This window comes from Hemitrygon akajei, chromosome 12 (assembly GCF_048418815.1).
Source record: "Hemitrygon akajei chromosome 12, sHemAka1.3, whole genome shotgun sequence".
NCBI classification, from domain to species: Eukaryota; Metazoa; Chordata; class Chondrichthyes; order Myliobatiformes; family Dasyatidae; genus Hemitrygon; species Hemitrygon akajei.
This window is the reverse complement of record NC_133135.1, coordinates 81,338,641-81,362,295: the sequence shown is the minus strand read 5'-3', so window position 1 is coordinate 81,362,295 and position 23,655 is coordinate 81,338,641.

Sequence of the window (23,655 nt, the reverse complement as noted above, 5' to 3'; positions counted from 1 at the left end):
CTAAGATCAATCTAATTTTGCCCTCCTACACAAGCCTCTATTTTTCTATCATTCATGTGTCTATCTAAAAGCTTCTTAAATGCCCCTAATGTATTTGCCTCTACCACCACCCCTACCTGTGTGAAGAGGTTACCTCTGATGTACCCCCTATATTTTCTTCCAATCATCTGCTATTAACTATTTCTGCCCTGGAAAAAGTCTCTGGCAATCCACTTTGTTCATGCCTCTCATCGTCTTATACACTTCTATCAAGTCATCACTCATTCTCCTTCACTCTAAAGAGAAAAGCACAAGCTTGCTCAACGCATCCTCTTAAGATGTGTCCTCTAGTCCAGGCAGCATCCTGGTAAGTCTCCTCTGCATTCTCTCTAAAGCTTCCACATCACTCCTGTAATGAAGTGGCCAAAACTGAACACCATATTCCAAGCGTGGTCAAACCAGGGTTTTATAGAGCTCTAACATTACTTTGTGGCTCCGGAACTCAATTCCCTGACAAATGAAGGCCAACACCTCAGAGGACTTCATAACAACCCTATCAACTTATGCAGCCAACTTAGAGGGAGCTATGGAGATTGTCCCCAAGATCGCTCTGTTCCTCTACACTGTTAAGAATCCTGTCATTAACCCTGTATTCTGCCTTCATATTCAACCTTCCAAAATAAGTCATTTCATACTTTTCTGGGTTGAACTCCATCTGTCAATTCTCAGCTCAGCTCTGTATCTTGTCAATGTCCCATTACAACCTACAACAATTCTCCACAGTTCCACCACACTTCCTGATATCTGCAAATTTACTAAAACACCCTTCCTCTTCTTCATCCAAGTCATTTATACAGATCACAAAGAGCTGGGGTCCCACAACAGTTTCCCATGCAATACCACGGGTTACTGACTTCCCAGCAGAATATGCTTCATTTCCTACCACCCTCTGCTTTCTACAGACTTCTCCCTGGATTTCATGGCTCCTGACTTTCTGAATGAACCTACCATAGGGAACCTTATCAAATGCCTTACTAAAATCCATATACACTGCTCTACATTCATCAATATACCTTGTCACATCCTTAAAGAATTCAATCAAGCCCATCACAAAGCCATGCTGACTATCACAAATCAGACTATGCCTTTTCAAATACTTCTAAATCCCGTCTCTAAGAATCCTCTCCAATATCTTGGCCATCACTAAAGTAAGACTCATTGGTCTATAATTCCCAGGTTATTCCTACTGAATTTCTTAAACAAAGGAAGAACATTTGCCACCCTCCAGTCAACTGATACTACTTCTGTGGCCATCAGGATGCAAAGATCATCACCAAGGGTGCAGAACTCTCTTCCATTGCTTCCCATAGTAACCCAGAGTGTGTCCGGTCTGGCCCAGGGACAAGTATACTAATGGGTTTTAAAAGTTCTAGCACATCCTCTTTCTTAAAATCAACATGTTCTAGCAAATGAACCTGTGTTACACTGTCCTGGCAAAAGTCAAATTCTCTCTCATTGGTGAATACTGAAACAAAGTATTCATTAAGAACCTTCACTACCTCCTTCAACTCCAGGCATATGTTTCCTTTACTATCCCTGATCAATCTTCACCTCACACTGGCCACCCTCCTTTTCTTCACATACATGTAGAATGGCTTGGGGTTTCCCTTACTCCTACTAGTCAAAGCCTTCTCATGCTCCTTCCTACTTCTCCTAAGTCCATTCTTCAGCTTCTTCCTGGCTACCCTGTAACTCTTGAGCCCTGTCTGATCTTGTTTCCTAAACCTTAAGCAAGCTCCTTTCTTCCTCGTGAAGAGGTGTGTTCCACATCTCTTATCAACTGTAAACCCTTCAACCTACACCCCTTCCCTGCCTTGATGGGATAAACCTATCCTTGCTGAGTGTTTCCAACATTTTCTGTATTTTTTAAATTTTAGACCCATTTCAATATTGTGCTCAGCCCAGCATATTAACTCACTCCACAGAAAATGTGTGAGAATTCCCTGCATTTTGTGTTTTTTTTTAATTTCCTCCAAAAATCCTGTTATCTCACAGTTCCCAAAAGTTGCCTTTGCCCAGTGTTTGTGTTTGCTCATCAGTCCTTTCCCTGAGCTCTGTTACCATCTTCACATCCTGTTGGAGTTTCCTGAAACTTGGTGTCCGCCCAGCCAAGTCTTTGTCATGAATATATATCTCCCTGGAGAACAGCACTGCACTAGGGGAATTTCATTGTTCAGACTCACTCAAGGTTTTGTCCTTCAGGCAGCAAAGTGCCATCTGCTCTGAGTGCTGACTTTCCGCAGTGCACTGTTCCCACTCAACCCAACAACTCTAATTCTACGTGCTGTCACTGACGTCTCTGCAGGCTGTGTGATTACTGGGTCATTGAATCTAAGTAATAGAAAGTGACAAAGGAAGAAAAATCTCTTTGAAATGTTTGTTGAAGACTAGAAGAAAAGAACAGGAGGCTGATCTTCATGATTAAATTTATGTTCCTGACCAACAAGGAATGGGGAGGGGAATAAAAAGTGCTGATAACACAGTGCATTTAATGTGAAGACACAGTGACCTGATGTAGTTATCACTGGTGAATCTTGCTTTGGGATGTTGGGTATTGCAGAGCTGTCAAGCAGTCACACTGTTTGTCCAATATCAGTACTGAACGGGTAGAGAATTTTTTCATTTAAAAAAAAACAAACTCCATTCCCTTACCACTGACTCCATTCCTTTCATTATTTGAATGCCGGCTCTCAGAATCTTGGTGATGCATTCACCCCCTCCCCCTATTAAGACATAATTCTTAAAAGCTCTTACAATTCTTAAAAGAATTTATAGTTCTTAAAAGTTCTTTTCTCAACTCCAAAACAGTGCTTGACCATAACATTAAAGTTGGGATTTCAATACCATCTGTGATTGTTCTTTAGCAGTGTTTATGTCCTTACCACGTGTTAGTATGTAAAAATATCTCCCTACATCTGTCAATCCCTTCCCTTAATTCTGCCTTTATAAGTTATCTTTCTTGCATTGGTGTTAGTGAAGGCATCCATTATTTAAGTTTGATAGGGATACTTTATGTTGAAATGTAATAAAAAAATTAAGTAGCATGAAAAGATTAGTCAGAAATAATGATGAAGATATCTTCTTTACCTTTCTTCCAAGAGTTAGTTGATAAGTGCAGACAATTATTGCTAACCCCCAGGAAGTGTACTGAGGGAACTTAATGTGTTTCTGAAGTTTTCTTTATGTCATTCTTTATGTGTGCCATTCTTTATGTAAAGGGGGTTTCTTCTTTTTTCTTTGTTACTGTGTATGTATTCAAAATGGCTTCTTTGTTTGGTTAAAAGCAGGAATGCTTCTTTGTTGCGAGAGAGTGCTGGAAGCTTGTTTGGGTTAAAATTTACTGATAACGAGAATTGTATTCCTTTGTAAACCAATTGGGATTAATGTTGTTCTTTCTTCTGAGTCTATGAGCTATTGTTGGCGGGCTTTTGGGGAGATCGGTGCGAGGGGTTGAGAGAGAGAGGACGCGATGCTATAAGCTGGGCGAGGAACGGACCCCAAGCGGGGGTCCAAGGCCAGGAGGTACTCCGAGGAGAGGAGATAAAGCTAGATGTGCTTGGCTGACCACTTCGGGTGGTCCTAAGCTGCGAGTCGAGGAGTTCGGAGGGGATCGAATGGTGGCCAGAAGACTTCAGTAACTGAGCTCCAACGGTTGTGCACGAAGTGGTTTGGACTTTGATAAGTTTGGCACCTTTTCTTTATTGTTTTTCCTTCATATATACTGTATCGTTATTAATCACTTAGTTATAGTAACCTTTATAAATTGTACTCATTTAATCGCATATGGGGTACTGTCTGTTTTTGGGCGAGGCGGGGACATCACACAGCATCCACACCAGCTGATTACCCAGTTTGGCGGGGCCGAAGGCTGCTCCCCCTAGACTAGAACGAGCTGAGCGAGCCTGAGGCGACCCAGGGGCTTACACTTACATATGAAACTGGACTCAAGTTATGTACCAGTATGCTTGACAATGGTGCCTATCATAGTAGAATCATGACATGTCCTTACCTAATACCAGTATTCACATCGCCTCAGCTGGAATTATCAGGCCAGACACAGGACCTTCATTATTATTTTGGAAACTTTCTTGATTGGGAATAATGACCACATGGAATCAATTGATTGGAATAGAGGTTAAAAAACAAAGATCTTCATTGTATCTGCCTCTCAGTACCATTCTCCTTCATCTTCACTGAGCCAGCTAGGAACCATCTTGATACTTTAAAGAATACTAAGCAAATCTCATCATCTTCGATGAGATGAATGGAGGAAGAAGCTTTTAGTTTAAGATCCTACAACAATAATTGTTACCGGGACGTGGCAGGAAGGATGAACCCAAGTGCAGGACTCTGACACGGAGGCAGGATCAGGAGGCAGAATCTCCGTAGCGAGTGCAGAATCGAGCCCAGGCTGAGTCAGGACTAGGGAGGCTTGATTCACGAAGAGATACGGGGTTGGAGACTTGGAGCAAGGTTCCTCTCTTTCTGAGAGTCGACCAACAATCTGGCAAGGGCCGACTGGAGCTGTTGGGGTCTTATCCTCCGGTGGCTAATGGAAACCAGGTGCTGGTGATTGAGAGGAATTGGGAAAGATTGGGAATCGAGTGTGGGGATTAAGGACAAATTAGGGAGGAAAGGGAAAAGGTGGGAAAAGCCAGCCAGGACCATGACAATACCCCCTCCTCAAAGGGAGCCCCCCGGCGACTTTCCCGGCTTGTCGGGATGGTCCCGATAAAAGTCCTGGATGAGGGAAGGGTCCAGCATAAAGGAGCGGGGAACCCAGGAACGCTCCTCTGGCCCATACTCCTCCCAATCCACCAAGTACTGGAACCCTTTGCCCCTTCAGCGCACATCCAATAGTCATCGGACGGTGAACGCTGGATGGTTGTCAATGATTCGGGCTGGTGGGGGAGTATCGGGCGGTGGACACAAGGGGCTGGCCGAGACTGGTTTAACTTGGGAGACGTGGAAGGTAGGGTGGATGCGTAGGGAACTTGGTATCTTCAGTCAGACTGCTGCAGGATTGATAACCCGTTCAACCCTGAACGGACCAGGGAAGCGAGGAGCGAGTTTGCTGTGCTCATTCTTGAGCAGAATGTCTTTGGAGGACAGCCATACCAACTGCTCAGGTTGGTACTCAGGTGCCGAGGTCCGGTGTCAGTCGGCTGTTTCCTTGTAGCGATCTGTTGAACGGGCTAGAGCCGCGCGTGTCTCCTCCCAAATCCCGCGGCACCGGTCAATATGATCGCGGACGGATGGTACAGCAATCTCTGCTTCCTGCGCGGGAAACAACGGGGGCTGGTACCCCAGTGAGCACTCGAACAGGGATTTTCCTATGGCTGAACTCACGAGGGAGTTGTGGGCGTAATCGACCCACGGGAGTTGGTCACTCCAGGTGTCTGGGTTGTTTTCGGTCACACAACGCAACGTCGCTTCCAGGTCTTGGTTAGCCCGCTCCGTCTGTCCATTAGTCTGGGGGTGGAAGCCGGATGATAGGCTGACCGATGCACCCAAGGCTCAGCAGAATGTGGAGACGAACTGGGGACCTCGGTCCGAGACGATGTTGGCGGGGATCCCGTGGAGGCGGAAGACGTGGCGGACAAGGAGGTCAGCGGTCTCTCGGGCCGAGGGGAGTTTAGGTAGGTCTACAAAATGCACAGCCTTAGAAAATCTGTCCACCACGGTGAGGATGGTCGTATTCCCGCGGGATTTGGGCAGATCCGTAATGAAGTCCAGGGCGATGTGCGACCATGGGCGGCCAGGAACAGGCAGGGGGCGAAGCAATCCCGCAGGCGGCCGATGCGAGGCCTTTCCCCGGGCACAGGTGGGACATGCCGCGATGTAGGAGCGGGTGTCTGCCTCCATGGAGGGCCACCAAAAATGTCTTCTTAGGAGTGCCAGGGTTCGATTACTTCCTAGGTGGCAGGCAAATCGAGACGCATGCCCCCACTGGAGGACCCGAGATCGGACACGTTCGGGCACATAGAGGTGGTCGCTGGGTCCCTTACCTGGGTCTGGGTCATCTCGTTGGGCTTCTTTTACCACGGACTCGATCTCCCAGGTGAGGGAAGCCACCACGCAGGATGGGGGGGGATGATCGTTTCTGGACTGGAGGTGTCCTCCCTGGGGTCATATTGGCGGGAGAGCGCGTCCGGCTTTCCGTTCTTGGACCCTGGACGGTAAGTGATGGTAAACTTGAATTGCCCGAAGAATAATGCCCAACGGGCCTGGCGGGAGTTCAGGCGCTTGGCGGTCTGAATATACCCCAGGTTTTTGTGATCTGTCCAGACAACAAATGGGTGCTCTGCCCCCTCCAGCCAGTGTCTCCGTTCTTCCAATGCCAGTTTGACCGCCAATAATTCTCGATTTCCCACGTCATAATTCCGTTCTGCGGGGGACAACTGGCGGGAAAAGAAGGCACAGGGGTGAACCTTTTCGTCCATACCTGACCGTTGGGACAGGACTGCTCCTACCCCGGAATCTGAAGCGTCCACCTCCACGATGAATCGTCGGGACGGGTCCGGATGGATCAGGATGGGGGCGGTAGTAAAACGTCTCTTTAAGTTAGTGAATGTTGCTTCTGCTTCGGCGTCCCAAGAAAAGGGTGTGGAGGGCGAGGTAAGCCGGGTGAGGGGGGCGGCCACTCGACTGTAGTCCCTGATAAAACGGCGGTAGAAGTTCGCGAACCCCAGGAACCGTTGGAGTTGCTTGTGGGTCGTTGGCCTAGGCCATTCCTCCACCACACGGATCTTCTCGGGGTCCACTCTCACCTGCCCGCCTTCGATGATGTATCCTAGAAAGCTGACTGAAGGGACATGAAACTCACATTTCTCCGCCTTCACAAACAGTTGGTTTTCCCACAGCCTCTGAAGGACTCTACGGACATGACGAACATGTTCTTGCAGGCTGCGGGAAAAAAATCAGAATGTCGTCTAGATAGACGAACATGAAACGGTTAATGAAGTCCCTTAACACATCGTTGATGAAGGCCTGGAAAATGGCGGGGGCATTCGTAAGGCCAAACGGCATTACCAGATATTCAAAATGGCCCAGAGGGGTGTTAAAGGCTGTCTTCCACTCATCCCCTTCTCGTATCCTAACGAGGTGGTAGGCATTCTGTAGGTCCAGCTTGGAAAAGATGGTCATTCCGTGCAGCGGGTCGAAGGCTGAACTAATGAGGCAAGGGGTACTTGTTCTTAATGGTGATATTGTTCAAGCCTCGATAATTGATGCAGGGGCGAAGCGATACATCTTTCTTCTCCACAAAGAAGAACCCGGCGGCCACAGGGGAGGAAGAGGGCCAGATGAGGCCGGCTGTGAGGGACTCGCCCATGTATTTCTCCATGGTCTCCCTTTCTGGTTGCGATAAGTTAGAGGCGACTGGTGGGTAGCGGGGCCCCAGGGAGGAGGTCGATGGCACAGTCATAAGGGCGGTGTGGAGGCAGGGCAAGTGCTCGTTGTTTGCTGAACACCTGTCCCAGGTCGTGGTATTCAGCGGGTACCCGGGAGAGGTCAAGGTCTTCGGAGACCAGCGGAGTTGCCGGAGCCTCCCTGGGAGGTGGGGCCGACTGCAGACAGTGGGTGTGACATGCCGAACTCCACCTGGCCATCCTCCCGGCGGTCCAGTCGATCTGGGGATTGTGGTGAACCAGCCATGGGTATCCTAGTACCACAGGGGCTCGAGGCGAGTGGATTAGATTGAATCTAGCCTTCTCTTGGTGGTTACCGGACAGGACTAGTGTTAAGGGCGGAGTGCGGTGGGTTACCCGAGCCAGCAGCCTACCGTCCAGACCCCGGGCCTCCACGGGGGTGGTGGGTGGTTCTTGAGGGATTCCGGCCCGGGTGGTTACGTCTTCATCCATCAGATTCCCCTCAGCACCGGAGTCTATCAAGGTGGGCAGGGACGGGGACTGTTGGTTGTAGGTTACCGTAGCTGGGATCTGCATCCGGGTTTGGGGAACTGAAGGGGGTGTCGTCTGATTCACCAGAACCGTTGGAGTGGGGGCAACACCAGGAGTGGACGGGGAAGAGAGGCTGGCGGAAGATGGTAAGGTGGGCCATAGGATGCCCTGAGGAGCGGGGCGACCGGCCTTCTCTCTCCGACGTTCTCGAAGTCGGTTATCTAACCTGGTGGCTAGAGCAATCAAAGGGTCCAGGCTGTTCGCGTCATCCCTGGTCGCTAATTTATCTTTTATCTGGTCGGAGAGACCCCGTCGAAACACCTCCTGTAGTGCTTAAAAAAACACGAAATGCTGGCAGAACTCAGCAGGCCAGACAGCATCTTTGGGAGGAGGTAATAACGACGTTTCGGGCCGAAACCCTTCATCAGGAGTGAAGTAACATGGGATGGTCGAGGGGGGATAAGAAGTGGGGGGAGGGATGAAGTAGCGAGCTGGGAAGTGATAGGCTGGAGGGAAATGGGCCGGGGGAAGGTGGAGAATTATGGGAAATAAAAGAGAAAGAAAGGTAGGGCTGGGGGGAGATTATAGTGAGGGGGGAAAAAGAGAGAGAAAGAGAACCAGACTAAAATAATAGATAGGGATGGGGGTAAGGGTGAGGGGCAGGGGTATCAACGGAAGTCAGTGAGTTGAATGTTCATGCCGGCAGGTAGGAGGCTACCTAGGCGGGAGATTGCTCCATCGACCTGCGTGTGGCCTCATCTTGACGGTAGAGGAGGCCATGGACAGACATGTTGGAGTGGGAGTGGTCTGTGGAATTGAAGTGTGTGGCCACAGGGAGATCCCGCCACTGCTGGAGGACTGAGCGCCGGTGTTCGGCGAAACGGTCTCCCAGTCTGCGGCGGGTCTCCCCAATGTATAAATGGCCACATCGGGAGCACCGGATACAGTATATCACCCCAGTTGACTTGCAGGTGAAGTGGCGCCTCACCTGAAAGGACTGTCTGGGGCCTAGGATGGTGGTGAGGGAATAAGTGTGGGGGCAGGTGTAGCACTTCTTCCGTTTGCAGGGTTGAGTGCCCGGAGGGAGGTCCGTGGGGAGGGATGGGGGGGATGAATGGACAAGGGAGTCGTGTAGGGAGCGATCCCTGCGGAAAGCCGAGAGTGGGGGGGAGGGGAAGATGTGGTTGGTGGTGGGATCACGTAGGAGGTGGCGGAAGTTACGGAGGATTATGCGTTGGATCTGTAGGCTGGTAGGGTGATAGGTGAGGCCCAGGGGGACTCTATCCCTAGTGGGCTGGCAGGGGGATGGGGTGAGGGCAGAGGTGCGTGAAATACGGGAGACGCGATGGAGGGCAGAGTTGATGGTGGATGAAGGGAAGCCCCTTTCTTTAAAAAAGGAAGACATCTCCTTTGTCCTAAAATGAAAGGCCTCATCCTGAGAGCAGATGCGGTGGAGGCGGAGGAATTGAGAGAATGGGATAGCATTTTTGCAGGAGACAGGGTGGGAGGAGGAATAGTCTAGGTAGCTGTGGGAGTTAGTAGGTTTGTAGTAGATGTCGGTGGATAGGGTGTCTCCAGAGATAGAAACAGAAAGATCTAGAAAGGGGAGGGAGGTGTCGGAAATAGACCAGGTGAATTTGAGAGCGGAGTGAAAGTTGGAGGCAAAGTTAATGAAGTCGACGAGCTCAGCATGTGTGCAGGAAGCAGCGCTGATGCAGTCGTCAATATAACGTAAGAAAAGAGGAGGACAGATACCGGTGTAGGCTTGGAACATAGATTGTTCCACATGGCCAACAAAAAGGCAGGCACAGCTAGGACCCATGCGGGTGCCCATGGCTACACCTTTAGTTTGGAGGAAGTGGGAGGAGCCAAAGGAGAAATTGTTAAGGGTGAGGACTAATTCCGCGAGGCGGAGAAGAGTGGTGGTAGAAGGTGACTGGCTGGGTCTGGAATCCAGGAAGAAACGGAGAGCTTGGAGACCTTCCTGGTGGGGGATAGAGGTATACAGGGACTGGACGTCCATGGTGAAAATGAGGCGGTGGGGGCCAGGGAACTTGAAATCTTTGAAGAGATGTAAAGCATGGGAAATATCACGGACATAGGTGGAGAGGGATTGAACAAGGGGAGATAAAACAGAGACGAGATAGGCAGAAATGAGTTCAGTGGGGCAGGAGCAAGCAGAGACAATGGGTCTGCCTGGACAGGCAGGTTTGTGAATCTTAGGTAGAAGGTAGAAACGGGAAGTGCGGGAACTATAAGTTTGGTGGCCGTGTATGGGAGATCTCCCAAGTTGATGAGATCGGAAATGGTTTGGGAGACAATGGACTGGTGCTCCCTAGTGGGGTCATGGTCCAGGGGTAGATAAGAGGTGTCGGCGAGTTGTCGTCGTGCCTCCGCTATGTATAGGTTGGTGTGCCAGACGACAACAGCACCCCCCTTATCAGCGGGTTTGATGGTAGGGTTGGGATTGTTGCGGAGGGAATGGAGAGCAGAGCGTTCAGAGGGGGTAAGGTTGGAATTGGAGCAAGGGGTGGTGAAGTCGAGACGGTTATTGTCCCGACGGCAATTAGAGATGAACAGATTTTTTATTCTGGTGGGGGATAGAGGTATATAGGGACCGGACGTCCATGGTGAAAATGATTTTATCCTTCCTGCAGTGCTTCATCGTTCCACCCAGAGTCGGCCGCTAATGTTCTGAACTCTACGGAGTATTTCGCTACGCTTTGCGAGCCCTGACGGAGAGTCAGAAGGCGCCTAGCGGCGTCCCTCTCGTGAATGGTCTGTTCAAAGACCTTCCTCATTTCAGAGACAAAGGTGGAGAAGGTGGAACAGATCTCTGGGTCGGTTGTCCCAGATCGCGGTGGCCCACGATAAGGCATCCCCTCGTAACAGCCCCATGATGTACGCAATCTTTGATCTGTCCGAGCAGCACGTACGTGGCTGTTGCTCAAAAACCAGCGAGCACTAGGGAACCAGCACTTCCCTAGGTCCCCGGCGTAGGGTTCTGGTTCGGGGACATACGGCTCTCGAGGGGGTCTTGTTGACGGTTCCAGGGGCACAGACAGTCCAGGTTGCCCGGACGGGTCAGCCGGAGTTCTCGGGGGTTGAGGCGGACCAAGGAAGATGGACAGCCGGTCCACCTGCTCACTGACCTTCCCCACACTTGTGGTCAGCGTATGGAGGTGTTCCGTAACATCCCGGAGAAATTGGTCGTGGGCGCCCAGCAACGTTGCACGGGATCCGAGTCCGCTGGGTTCATGGTTGGCCATATTGTTCTGTTACCGGGACGTGGCAGGAAGGACGAACCCAAGTGCAGGACTCTGACACGGAGGCAGGATCAGGAGGCAGAATCAGGAGGCAGAATCTCCGTAGCGAGCACAGAATCGAGCCCAGGCTGAGTCAGGACTAGGGAGGCTTGATTCACGAAGAGATACGGGGTTGAAGACTTGGAGCAAGGTTCCTCTCTTTCTGAGAGTCGACCAACAATCTGGCAAGGGCTGACCGGAGCCGTCGGGGTCTTATCCTCCGGTGGCTAATGGAAACCAGGTGCTGGTGATTGAGAGGAATTGGGAAGGATTGGGAATCGAGTGTGGGGATTAAGGACCAATTAGGAAGGAAAGGGAAAAGGTGGGAAAAGCCAGCCAGGACCATGACAATAATAACTTCCAGAGGTAAACCAATATAAATTACTATTATTTCTGGTGTTCCCTGTTTGATAATTCATTCACTTACCCAATTTAGTCTAATCTACAGAGTTTGGGTAGATTTACCTGACTCTAATGTAACATTGTATCACCTAGACAACAAAATTGTGATGAGCGCTGGAGGTGCAGTGAACTAAACAGATCAAGTTTTCTTCATTTGCTGGAAATCTAACAGCACCCATCACCATGACATTAAATTGTGCATGTCATGTTGGTCCTTAACTTCTCAAAATGAAGAAAAAATCAGTCATTTGGAAAATTAACTGCAGCTCTTGAGCAATCTCAGATGGTGCGATAAATCCAAAGCAGACAGCCTTAGCTGTCACCTCACAGATTGCACATGGGAAACTCTCAGCCAAGGGAAATGTAGATAATTATAACGGATGCCAAATTAAAAAATTTAAAAACTCTCTAGCTTAGGTCAATTTTCAGAACAGATCATGGAACATGTAAACCTTATGCCCTGGCCGCTAGCATAAGGGAGGTTTCACAGTGATTCACTCCGCACTTTCCTGGATTATATTGTGGTCCATCTAACCTCAGGTTGTTGCACCACATCCACATTAGCCATGCAAAACAGAAACAGAAAGTGACAGGATTGCATTTAATAATTATTGCATCAGATAACACACTTTGTAAGCATATGCTGTTCTGATTTTGGCTTTCAAAATATTTTAAATTTTGTTCTATCAAAGTGAAGCATGCAATAAAAAGAGGGTAGATTTTGACTGACTGATAAATACAGTGTTAACACACTTAAAATGTTGTTTTAAGCTAGGCTACAGTTAAAAAAACCATTTTAGGTGTGATTAAGGTGAACATGGATGAAAGCAAGAGATTTTCTTTTCTTCAGTTGAAGCAATGGAATGAATCACCTACTTTGGTAGACGTGCATCATACTCTCTGTTTGACAAAAAGAAGTTGCATCTTTGAGCCCATTTTAATTCAGTAATACTTTACATGTGCCTCTATGTTCGGAAAACTGCAATTCCAATTCATTTCCAACTCTTCATCAAAATGAAAATAGAGGCAAATGCAGACTAATATTCAAGATATGCACAACATAAATTTGATCTGCAAGTTTTATTTTTAACTCCTGGTGGTCAGATTCCCTCTATTTTTTTACCCTTGGGAAATCGCCCTCTGTTATTTACAACAGCACAGTTTCTTTTCCCCTGAATTGTTCTGAGTATCTTTCCCCTGTATCTTCTACAGCTACTGTCCCTGTAAAGAAGATAACCTCTGTAACGACTTTTGGTAGAGAGTTGCAACACTTAATCTCAGCAACAACATAAGAAAGAAGATATAATTCCAAGCCAAGACCATAACTTAAGGGGGAACTCGGAGACAGTGATATCCCTATGTATCTGCTGCCCTAGGTGCAGAGATTATCACTGCTGCAAAGACTCTGCAAATTTTCCATAAACTTTAAAAATGCCCAACAATTAATATTAACATGTTTCCTGTATTCATTATTCTATATGTTCCAGTAGTTTAATTATGCATAGTATTAAGGTGAACAGAAAATATCCAATGTAATTGAAGAATTGTAGGAAATGCATGCAGAGTGAGATGGGAAATTATTCATTTCTGATTTACGGAAAAGTCAGTACATAGACAGTTCTCAGAAACAAATCCTTTATCTAACTTGGGTACAACCTATATGACATTCAAGAAAAATTCAGACAAGCACTGAAAGAGGCATGACAGGGAAGGATGCTGACCTAATGTAGGCAAATAGGATGAGTGCAGGTGGGCAAAAAGGTCAATATGGAATGGAGGGCAGATTCTACTGTATGACCCAAGACCTATATAGCAGAGAGTGGGAAATAATATTTATCCATGACAAATATTGCAGATTGAAAGGCTCTAACAAGTTCTTTTGTGTTCTACCACTGACATTCTGTGGTTCACCAATGGCCAAAATCTTATCTGGACCAGCCACCCAAATGGAACACCTGCACAAGCAGGTCAGGGGCTGGGCATTTAATAGGTGTGACTCCACTAAGCTTTTCCAGTAGCCACGATGGAGTATTCTGCATTTGCCTAGGAGGTTGTAGTCCAATCCCTGGCTACAGCTCAGTATCTCACATTAATCATTCACATCCTTGGTTCTTGCCATCTCCAAATTTCTCAGCAACATACTGTTAAAGCTTCTTTGATACTGGTTTCCAGTCATGCAATATCATGCATTTAGAGGTACGGGATCACATTCACTTGCAAATAAAAGTCAAAGTTATGTTTATTATCTATGTACAAGTGCGTGCACAGTGTTCACAGGTGCAATGGAAAGCTTACTTGGAGAAGCATCATGGGGACATAAGATCAGATAAACTGCATTCACAAGAAATTAAATGGAATAACTGTAACACAATCACAATAAGACTAAAGAGCAAAGCTGAAAAGCTTAGCTCATCTTACCTTAGCACTGCCCAGCCTGCTCGACAGAACTTCTCAAACCAGAGGCTCAGAGCTTTCCTCTCAAACACAGCACCTGGATCTATGACACGGTCATTCCCAAGAAAGCATTTCCACTGGAGGCTGCCTCCCATTGATTCCAGGGCTGGGTCAGTCACAAGGTGGCTTTATTTTGAAAAATCTCCTGCACTCCTCCTCTAAAAAGCTCCACAGTCACTCATGGAACTTACAACCTGAAGGAATTATATAGGGATAATACAAAGACTGGCAAATTTCGGTTACAAGGAAAGATTGCCATGCTTTATTTGGAAAAAGAAAGGGTTTTTAATGAGGGCTGCATGGTTATGAGAGACCTGGATACAATGAACAGGAAGACAGGAAGAGCAAAGAAGCATCCATTTGCATTGGGGGGGAATTGATGGTGAAGAGTGTCATCACTATTAAATGCCTAGATGTTAGCATATCAGATGACTTATTCTGGGCCTCACAGGCGGATTTAATCATAACAAAAGTGTCACAACGTCTTCACTTTCTTAGGATGTTAAGACGGTCTAGCTTCTCATCAAACACTCTAGTGAAGTTCTACTGAATGCACTGTTCGAAGTATCCTGACAGGTGGCATCAGAGTCTGGTATGGTAATTTGATGCCCAGGAATGTAGCAGCTACAGAGGCTGATGGTGTCTGCCCAGTACATCATGAGCACGTCCCTCCCACTATTGGTCGTATCCACAGGATGTGCTGGCTCAAGAAGGCAACATCCATCATCAAAGACTCCCCACAGTACCGGCCATGCCATATATTTGCAGCTGCCATCAGGAAGGAGGTACGGAACCCTGAACTTCTACGCCTCCAGCCTCAAAAACTACCACCTTCCTTCAACTGTTTGGTTCTTGAATGCTGTTGAGATGCTGTTGATTATTGCACTTATGCATAAGGACTTATACACATGACAACAAACTGAACTTGACTATTTCCTTTAATTAATAGGTGAATACCTATGCTGCACATATTTAAATTAATATTTTGAAGAATGAGAGGACAGCTTTATTTTGACAATATCTCCTAAATCTCCAACCCTTACCACTAAGGCAGATACATTGGATCACCACCACCACTGGCAGGTTCCCTTCCAAAAGCCACACATCACCCTAACAGAAATATATTACTATTCCTTCATTGCCACTAAATCCAAATCCTGGAGTTCCCTGCCCAGAGGCATCGTGGGAGTATTTTCACCAGATGTACTGTGGTGATTGAGGAAGGCAGATTGCTATTGACTTCTCAAAAGCAATAAACACTGTCCTCGCCATGAATTCCCACCAACCAGCAAATGAATCAATAAAAACATCAAGGATCTGCTGTTATTTCCACACCAGAAGCTTACAGTGATGGAAGGTATCCTGAATTCACAGCCTTAGCAAAAGATAAGCACACATCACAGATAACAAGATGGACGCTTGATGTATTTTCAAAGCTATGGATCTAAACTTGAATGCACAGCTCTTTTGGAGTTGTTGTGGCTGAATAACTCTATGACTTCCATCAATGGAAATGTGGGTCAGTGTAAAGGTGCTGCCATTAGGGTTAGAATTGCATTACATTATTTGAATGCCACGGTAGAAACTGTGTCAGCGGGTCTTTTCCTTTACAATATATTTCTTGGGGAATCAGTAGCCCATCGAGGAACTCTGGTTCTTTAGGATGATCAAAGGCATCTGATATACGACAGGCAAATGATCATGGTGTCAGTCCAGTCCAGTCAGGGAAGCTGGGTGGCAAACCTATGGCACTTGCTAAAACAGCATGCACAAAAATAGTTCTGGCACATGACATGAAATGCAGCACCTCGCTTCTTTAAGCCCCACCACAATAAAATGATGCATAATGATTATCTTTACTGCCAAGTGAAGCGGAAAATTATTTTCAAAACCCAAGAATAGTGATACGTTTTCACAGGGAATGTCTTGTATTGGCTCCAGCCAAGCAGTTGCAAGAACACATGACATGAGATGATACGTTTTGAAATCCTATTAGACCTAGTGTATACATTGATATTTGAATAGTAAATGCTTGGCCCAATTGACATTAACTTCACTCTGCTTACATTTTTAATCCTGTTATTTGTAAACTAGATATTCAGTGACAATAACGGTAAATATGTAGATTAGTGCCTCCATGAATATTTATGTTTCTGCAATAAACAGATTTTACTTATATTAATAAACCTACAATATGTTACTTAAATTTTTCAGTGAGATTTTAACAAGATGTTTACTCGTGTGTGGATGAGTGTGTGCTTACAAAAACTTACTGTACCAAGCCGTGGATGAACCAGGAGGTTCATAGTCTGCTGAGGGCTAGATCTGTGGTACAGTATTGAAGTCAGGTGACCAGGGTCTGTATAAGAAAGCCAGGTATGGCTTGAGGAGGGCTATTTCAAGAGCCAAGAAACAATTCTGAGAGAGGTTAGAGGCAACGTCGGATGCATGTCAACTCTGGTAGGCTCTGCAGGGCATTGCTTCCTACAAAGCAAAACTCAATATGAATGACAGTGATGCTTCACTACCAGATGAGCTCAACACCTTTTATGCTCGCTTTGAAAGGAAGAATAAAGCCACAGCTATGAGGGTCCCCGTAGCATCTGGTAACCCTGTGATCTCCATCTCAGAGGCTGACAACAGGCTGTCTTTCAAGAGGGTGATCCCTTGCAAGAGGGTAGAGACCGATGGAGTACCTGGTAAGGCCCTGAAATCTGTGCGAACCAACTGGTGGGGGGTATTCAAAGGCATTTTCAGTCTCTCACTGCCACAGTTCATCTCACTGCAGAAGTTCTCATCTAGTTGGGCAATTAAATCAGTGCCCAAAAGAGCTGCCTGAATGACTATTGTCCAGTAGCATTCACATCTACAGTGATGAAATGCTTGGTCATGGCTAGATTCAACACCTGTCTCAGGAAAGTCTGGACCCACTGCAATTTCCCTATCACCAGAATAGGTCTACAGCGGACACGTTCTCAGTATGGATCACCTGGACAATACAAATATCTATGTCAGATTGTTGTTTATTGAGACGAAGGCCACAATCAGTGCAGATTGGAAATAACATCTCCACCTCGCTGGCAATCAACACTGGCGCACCACAGGGATATATGCTTAGCCCACTGCTCTACTCTCTTTGTACCCATCACTGCGTGGATAGGCATAGCTCTGATGCCATCTTTCAATTTGCTAAGATACAACCATTGTTAGCAGAATTTCAGATAATGATGAAAGGGCATACAGGAGCAAGATATACCAGTTAGTTGAGTGGTGTCACAGTAACCTTGTACTCAATGTCAGCAAGGCCAAAGAGCTGATTGTGGACTTCAGACAGGGTAAGATGAGGGAACACAAACCAATCCTCGTAGATGAATCAGAAATGGAGAGAGTGAGCAATTTTAAGTTCCTGGGTGTCAATATCTTTGAGGACCTAACCTGGATGTAACATATTGATGCAGCTTTAAAGAAAGCAAGACAGCAGCTATACTTCATTAGGAGTTTGAGGAGATTTGGTTTGTCAACTAAAACACTTGAAAACTTTTACAAATGTACCATGGCGAGCATTCTGACTGACTGCATCACCGTCTAGTATGGGGAATGGGTGGTTACTGTACAAGGCTGATTATGTTGCAGAAACTTGTAAAATTAGTCAGCTCTATCACGGGTACAAGCCTCTGTAGTATCCAAGACATCTTCATGGAGCGGTGCCTGAGGAAGGTGGTGTCCATCATTAAGGATCCCCAAGACCCGGAACATGCCGTCTTTTCATTGTTACCATTGGGAAGGAGGTACAGAAGCCTGAAGGCACACATACAGCGATTCAGGAACAGCTTCTTTCCCTTTGCCATCTGATTTCTAAATTGACATTGAACCCGTGAACACTACCTCAACTTTTTTTTAATTTCTGTTTTTGTACTGCTTATTTTAACTTAGCTTTTTAATAGACATATATATATACTTGATGTAGTTCAGTTTTTTTTCTCTATATTTATTTCCCATGCTGCTGTAAAGTTATCAATTTTTATGGTGATGTTAAACCTGATTCTAATTCACTACAGCTTGTTCAGAATGTCAGATACACCAGCAAAGAAACAAAAGTACGTTCAACTGATGGGTAAAGCAGCCGGACTCTTCAAGAGTGGTGGAGTGAAAGATCTGGCGTGATTAAAAAGTATGATAAAACATTATGCATCTTATGTTCCAAAACAGTGTGTGTGCAGCACTTTGCCCACAAAGCGGTATTATGAAACTGGTCAGAATGCCTTTGCGATAAAAGTGACCAAGAACAAAAAGAAAAACTGCAGTCAAATACTTTGATGACAATTATTACTTAGTTGCTGATAGTTTTGAATTTTTGAAGATTATTGATCAATGTAGAACACCACTCAGTGATGAGGAATATATTAAAGAATCATAGCCAGATTGTACTCTTTTCCTCTTTGATGGTTTTTCATGAAAAGAAAAAAATATTCCGTCCACTAAGGATTTTTCAGTGAGCAGAAATAGTAAAGGATGGAATATTACTGTTGGGAACAAACATAGCAGAATGACCAGCAAATGGTTCAGATTCAGATTCAGTTTATTGTCATTTAGAAACCACAAATGCAATGCAGTTAAAAAATGAGACAACGTTCTTCCAGAATATCACAAAAGCAAATGACAAAACAGACTACACTAGAAAATCCACATAACGTTTGGCAATCCCCAATCCAGAGTCCGGAGAGGCTGCTGCGTATTAATATCGCGCTACCATCTTAGCGCGTTCCCCGGAAAGGAGCTCCAAATCCACCAGACAAAACAAGACTACCCAGACACACCAAGTCAGGAGACCAACTCTACCACCCAACAAGCCAAAACCTAAAGCTACAAGACCTGCACAAAACCACATAGTTACAACATATAGTTACAACAGTGCAAACAGTAGCATAATTGATAAAGAAAAAACGGACCATGGGCACTGTAAAAATAGTCCAAAGATGTTAAAGGACTACAAGTTTGAAAGAAACCACCACACAGTTTTCACAAGTCCCCAGGGTCCCGATAGGCTCGTCATCCCACGCAGGCGGCAGAAGGGAATACCCCCGCTATGGACTTCCACGGCGCCGGACTCAGCCTCACAGACATAGCACACCAATGAAAGCACCCCAACCGCAGCAGACTCCAAGTTCGTCGAACCTCCGAGCCTCCGACCATCCCCTCCGGCACAGCTTCTCCGAGCACCATCCTCTGCCGAGCATATTAAGACGCCCCCGCCAACGGCCACCGGCAATGCGACCTCGAGGACTGGGGGCCTGTTCTTCTCAGCAGAGACCCAGACCTCACAACGGCAGCAGCAATGAAGAAGGCCTTCCTGGAGATTTCCAGATGTTCCTCCGTGTCCCACGTCCATTTTTCATCAGATTAGGATTGCGCACGGCACCCAGCTTAACAAATAGCATATCAGCTCCGGAGTGGCCGCTGCAAGCTGCTGCGTTGCGCCGCCATCTTGGATCAATTGTTAGCTCCTGTAAATTTCTTTCCACTTGCCTTGATGTGAGTAGTAATGTTATAGCAACAGATTGGTTAGCCATTATTGCTCAATTTTGTAGGGAAAGAACTGGATAACTTGGTAAGATTACCTGAACATACCACAGAGATCGAAATATATAAAGCAGAGTAAAAGCGTTGTCTGGCTGACAAGTTAACCTTTCAAACATAGTTTCCATGACAACTGATGGCAAACCCAGCATGACTGGTAAAGAGGCAAGTTCTGTCAATCAGTTTTGCAAAACATGTTGGACATCCTAAATTGAAATTCAGGTCATTTGAAGAAACTGCAAAATTTATGAAGTATGCAGACAGTGTAATATTAGACAAACTGAATTTGGAAATGTTGTAGTGGATTGATGTAGATAATTTGGAAATGCAATTGATTGATTTACAAAGCAGCTCAATTTGGAAACAAAATTTGTTGACTTAGAGCTGAATTTGAATATATTGAAAGAAATCAGTTAATATCTGGATCAAAGTTTAAAATTGCAGACAGATGCTCCAAAACTTTGGAATTCTATTTCTGAAACTTCTAATGTTTTGGCAATAGAAACACTATTTTCATCAATATATTTATGTGAGTCACACACCGGATATAAAATATTTGCCATTATTAGGAGTGCAGCAACAAAAGTCTCATTTAACGTATATTTATTTTCCTAGCCTTGGTCTTTTATGAATATGCACCGATTACACATTCACATTCCTTATGTTATCTATGACAAACAATGCTACTTAGAAATGATTTATTTTTCAATAGTCTTTTTAAAAGATTAATATTAATAATTTTTGAAACATTTTCTGAAAAGCTTTATTTAATTCAATCTGTCTCTATTGTACTTTTATTAATAGTAGAACAATGAGTACATGTAAATGAACAACAGGACTCATCCCTTTTCCTTGTAATTTTCCTATAATTGCTACTATGAATTGTTACTAATTCATTAATCAGTGATAATCTCTGCTCAAAATTACCAAGGCATATGAGAGAATATTTGAGAAGATTATCCCCAATTTGGGCACATGCTCTCAGAAAGTGGGTGGCGGGGTGGAAACGCATCTCTACCAAAGGTAGTGCAAGTCATCCCTACAATCACCAAGATCCTTTTCCGTAGTGAATACTGGGGTAAGGTATTCATTATGTACCTCTGCTATTTCCTCCGGTTCCATACACACTTCTTCACTGTCACACTTGATAGGTCCTATTCTCTCACGTCTTATCCTCTTGCTCTTTACATACTTGTAGAATGCCTTGGGGTTTTCCTTAATCCTGCTCGCCAAGGCCTTCTCATGGCCCCTTCTGGCTCTCCTAATTTCAATCTTAAGCTCCTTCTTGCTAGCCCTACAATTTTCTAGATCTCTATCATTACCTAGTTTTTTGAACATTTTGTAAGCTTTCCTTTTCTTCTTGTCTAGATTTTCAACTGCCTTTGTACACCATGGTTCCTGTACCCTACCATCCTTTCCCTGTCTCATTGGAACATACCTATGCAGAATGCCACACAAATATCCCCTGAACATTTGCCACCTTCCTGCCATACATTTCCCTGAGAACGTCTTTTTCCAATTTATGCTTCCAAGTTCCTGCCTGATAGCTTCATATTTCCCCTTACTCTAATTAAACACTTTCCTAACTTGTCTGTTCCTATCCCTCTCCAGTGCTATGGTAAAGGAGATAGAATTGTGATCACTATCTCCAAAATGCTCTCCCACTGAGAGACCTGACACCTGACCAGGTTAATTTCCCATTACCAAATCAAGTACAGCCCCTCCTCTTGCAGGCTTATCTACAAATTGTGTCAGGAAACCTTCCTGAACACACCTAACAAACTCCACCCCATCTAAACCCCTTGCTCAAGGGAGATGCCAATCAATATTGGGGAAATTTAAAATCTCCCACAATGACAACCCTGTTATTATTACACCTTTACAGAATCTGTCTCCCTATCTGCTCTTTGATATCCCTGTTACTATTGGGTGGTCTATAAAAAAACACCTAGTAGAGTTATTGACCCCTTCCTGTTTCTAACTTCCACCCACAGAGACTCAGTAGACAATCCCTCCATAACTTCCCCCTTTTCTGCAGCCGTGACACTACCTCTGATCAGCAGTGCCATGTCCCCACCTCTTTTGCCTCCCTCCCTGTCTTTTCTGAAACATCTAAAGTCTGCCAGTCAAAGTAACCATTCCTGTCCCTGCAGCATCCAAGTCTCTGTAATGGCCACCACATCATATCTCCAAGTACTGATCCATGCTCTAAGCTCATCCGTTTTGTTCATAATACTCCTTCCATTAAAGTAGACATATCTTAAACCATCAGTCTGAGCGTGGCCCTTCTCTATCACCTGCCTATCCTCCCTCTTGCTCTGTCTCCAAGCTTTCTCTATTTGTGAGCCAACTGCCCCTTCCTCCGTCTCTTCAGTTCGGATCCCACCCCCCAGCAATCCTAGTTTAAACTCTCCACGATACTCTTAGCAAACCTCCCTGCCAGGATATTGGTCCCCCTGGGATTCAAGTGCAACCCGTCCTTTTTACACAGGTCACGCCCGCCCCAAAAGAGGTCCCAACGATCCATAAACCTGAATCGCTGCCCCCCTGCTCCAATCCCTCAGCTATACATTTATCCTCCACCTCACTCTATTCCTATACTCACTGACACATGGCACAGGCAATAATCCTGAGATTACTACCTTAGAGGTCCTGCTTCCCAACTTCCTTCCTAACTCCCTGTAGTCTGCTTTCAGGACCTCCTCTCTTTTCCTACCCATGTCGTTGGTACCAATATGTACCACGACCTCTGGCTGTTCACCTTCCCACTTCAGGATATCGTGGACGCGATCAGAAACATCCCAGACCTTGGCACCAGGGAGGCAAACTACCATCCGAGTTTCTTTCCTGCGTCCGCAGAATCGCTTGTCTGATCCCTAACTATAGAATCCCCTATCACTACTGCCATTTCCTTCCTTTCCCTACCCTTCTGAGCCACAGGGCCAGACTCTGTGCCAGAGACACGACCACTGTTGCTTCCCCCAGGCAGGCCGTACCCCCCTGGCAGTACTCAAACAGGAGTACTTATTGTTAAGTGGGGCAGCCACAGAGGTACTCTCTAGTATCTGACTCTTGCCCATCCCTCTCCTGACTGTTACCCACTTATCTATGTGACAACTGACACCAGGAAATCTCTGAAGAGCATTGATAATGAATGGGGTCACCTGTCTTGTAAAGACACTGCCCAGAAGAAGGCAATGGCAGACCACTTGTGTAGAAGTATTTGACAAGAACATTCACGGTCATGGAAAGACCATCATGGCCCACATCATACCACATGGCACAGAAAGAACAAACTTCTGTCCTCTTTCTGCTTTTAGAAAGGTTTGCCATTCCTAAATGAAGACAGGAGCATATGGTTTGAAACAATTGACTTTGGAGTAGAGTGAGTGGAAGGGGAATAATTAGAGGCTGGAACTTCAGTAAACTAAAAGGCTAACAATACTTTTCCCATTGCTTATAGCAGAATGTATTAGCTGGTAATAAACTGCCTGTAACCCAGCGTTTTGGGAAGTATACCTGGTCCATGTATAGCTGGTTTCAGTTGTTGAGGAAGTGTACCAGACATTTAATGTCCACATCCAGATCACTTCCATTTCACTCATGTGTGCCCTCATCCCATCCTCCCGCCACCTCACCAGAGATCACTCCCTACGCAACTCACACGTTAATTCCTCCTTCCCTATTGATCTCCCTCCAGCACTTACCCTAGCAAGTGGAACAAGTGCTACACCTGCCCCTACACCTCCTCCCTCACTACCATTCAGGGCCCCAAACAGTCCTTCCAGGTGAGGTGACACTGTGAGTCTGTTGGGGTCATCTACTGTATCCAGTGCTGCTGGTGTGGTCGCCTGTATATCGGTGAGACACGACGTAGGATGAGAGACTGTTTTGCCGAGCACCTATGCTCCGACCGCTAGAAAAAGTGGGATCTCCCGGTGGCCACCCATTTTAACACTACTTCCCATTGCTGTCCA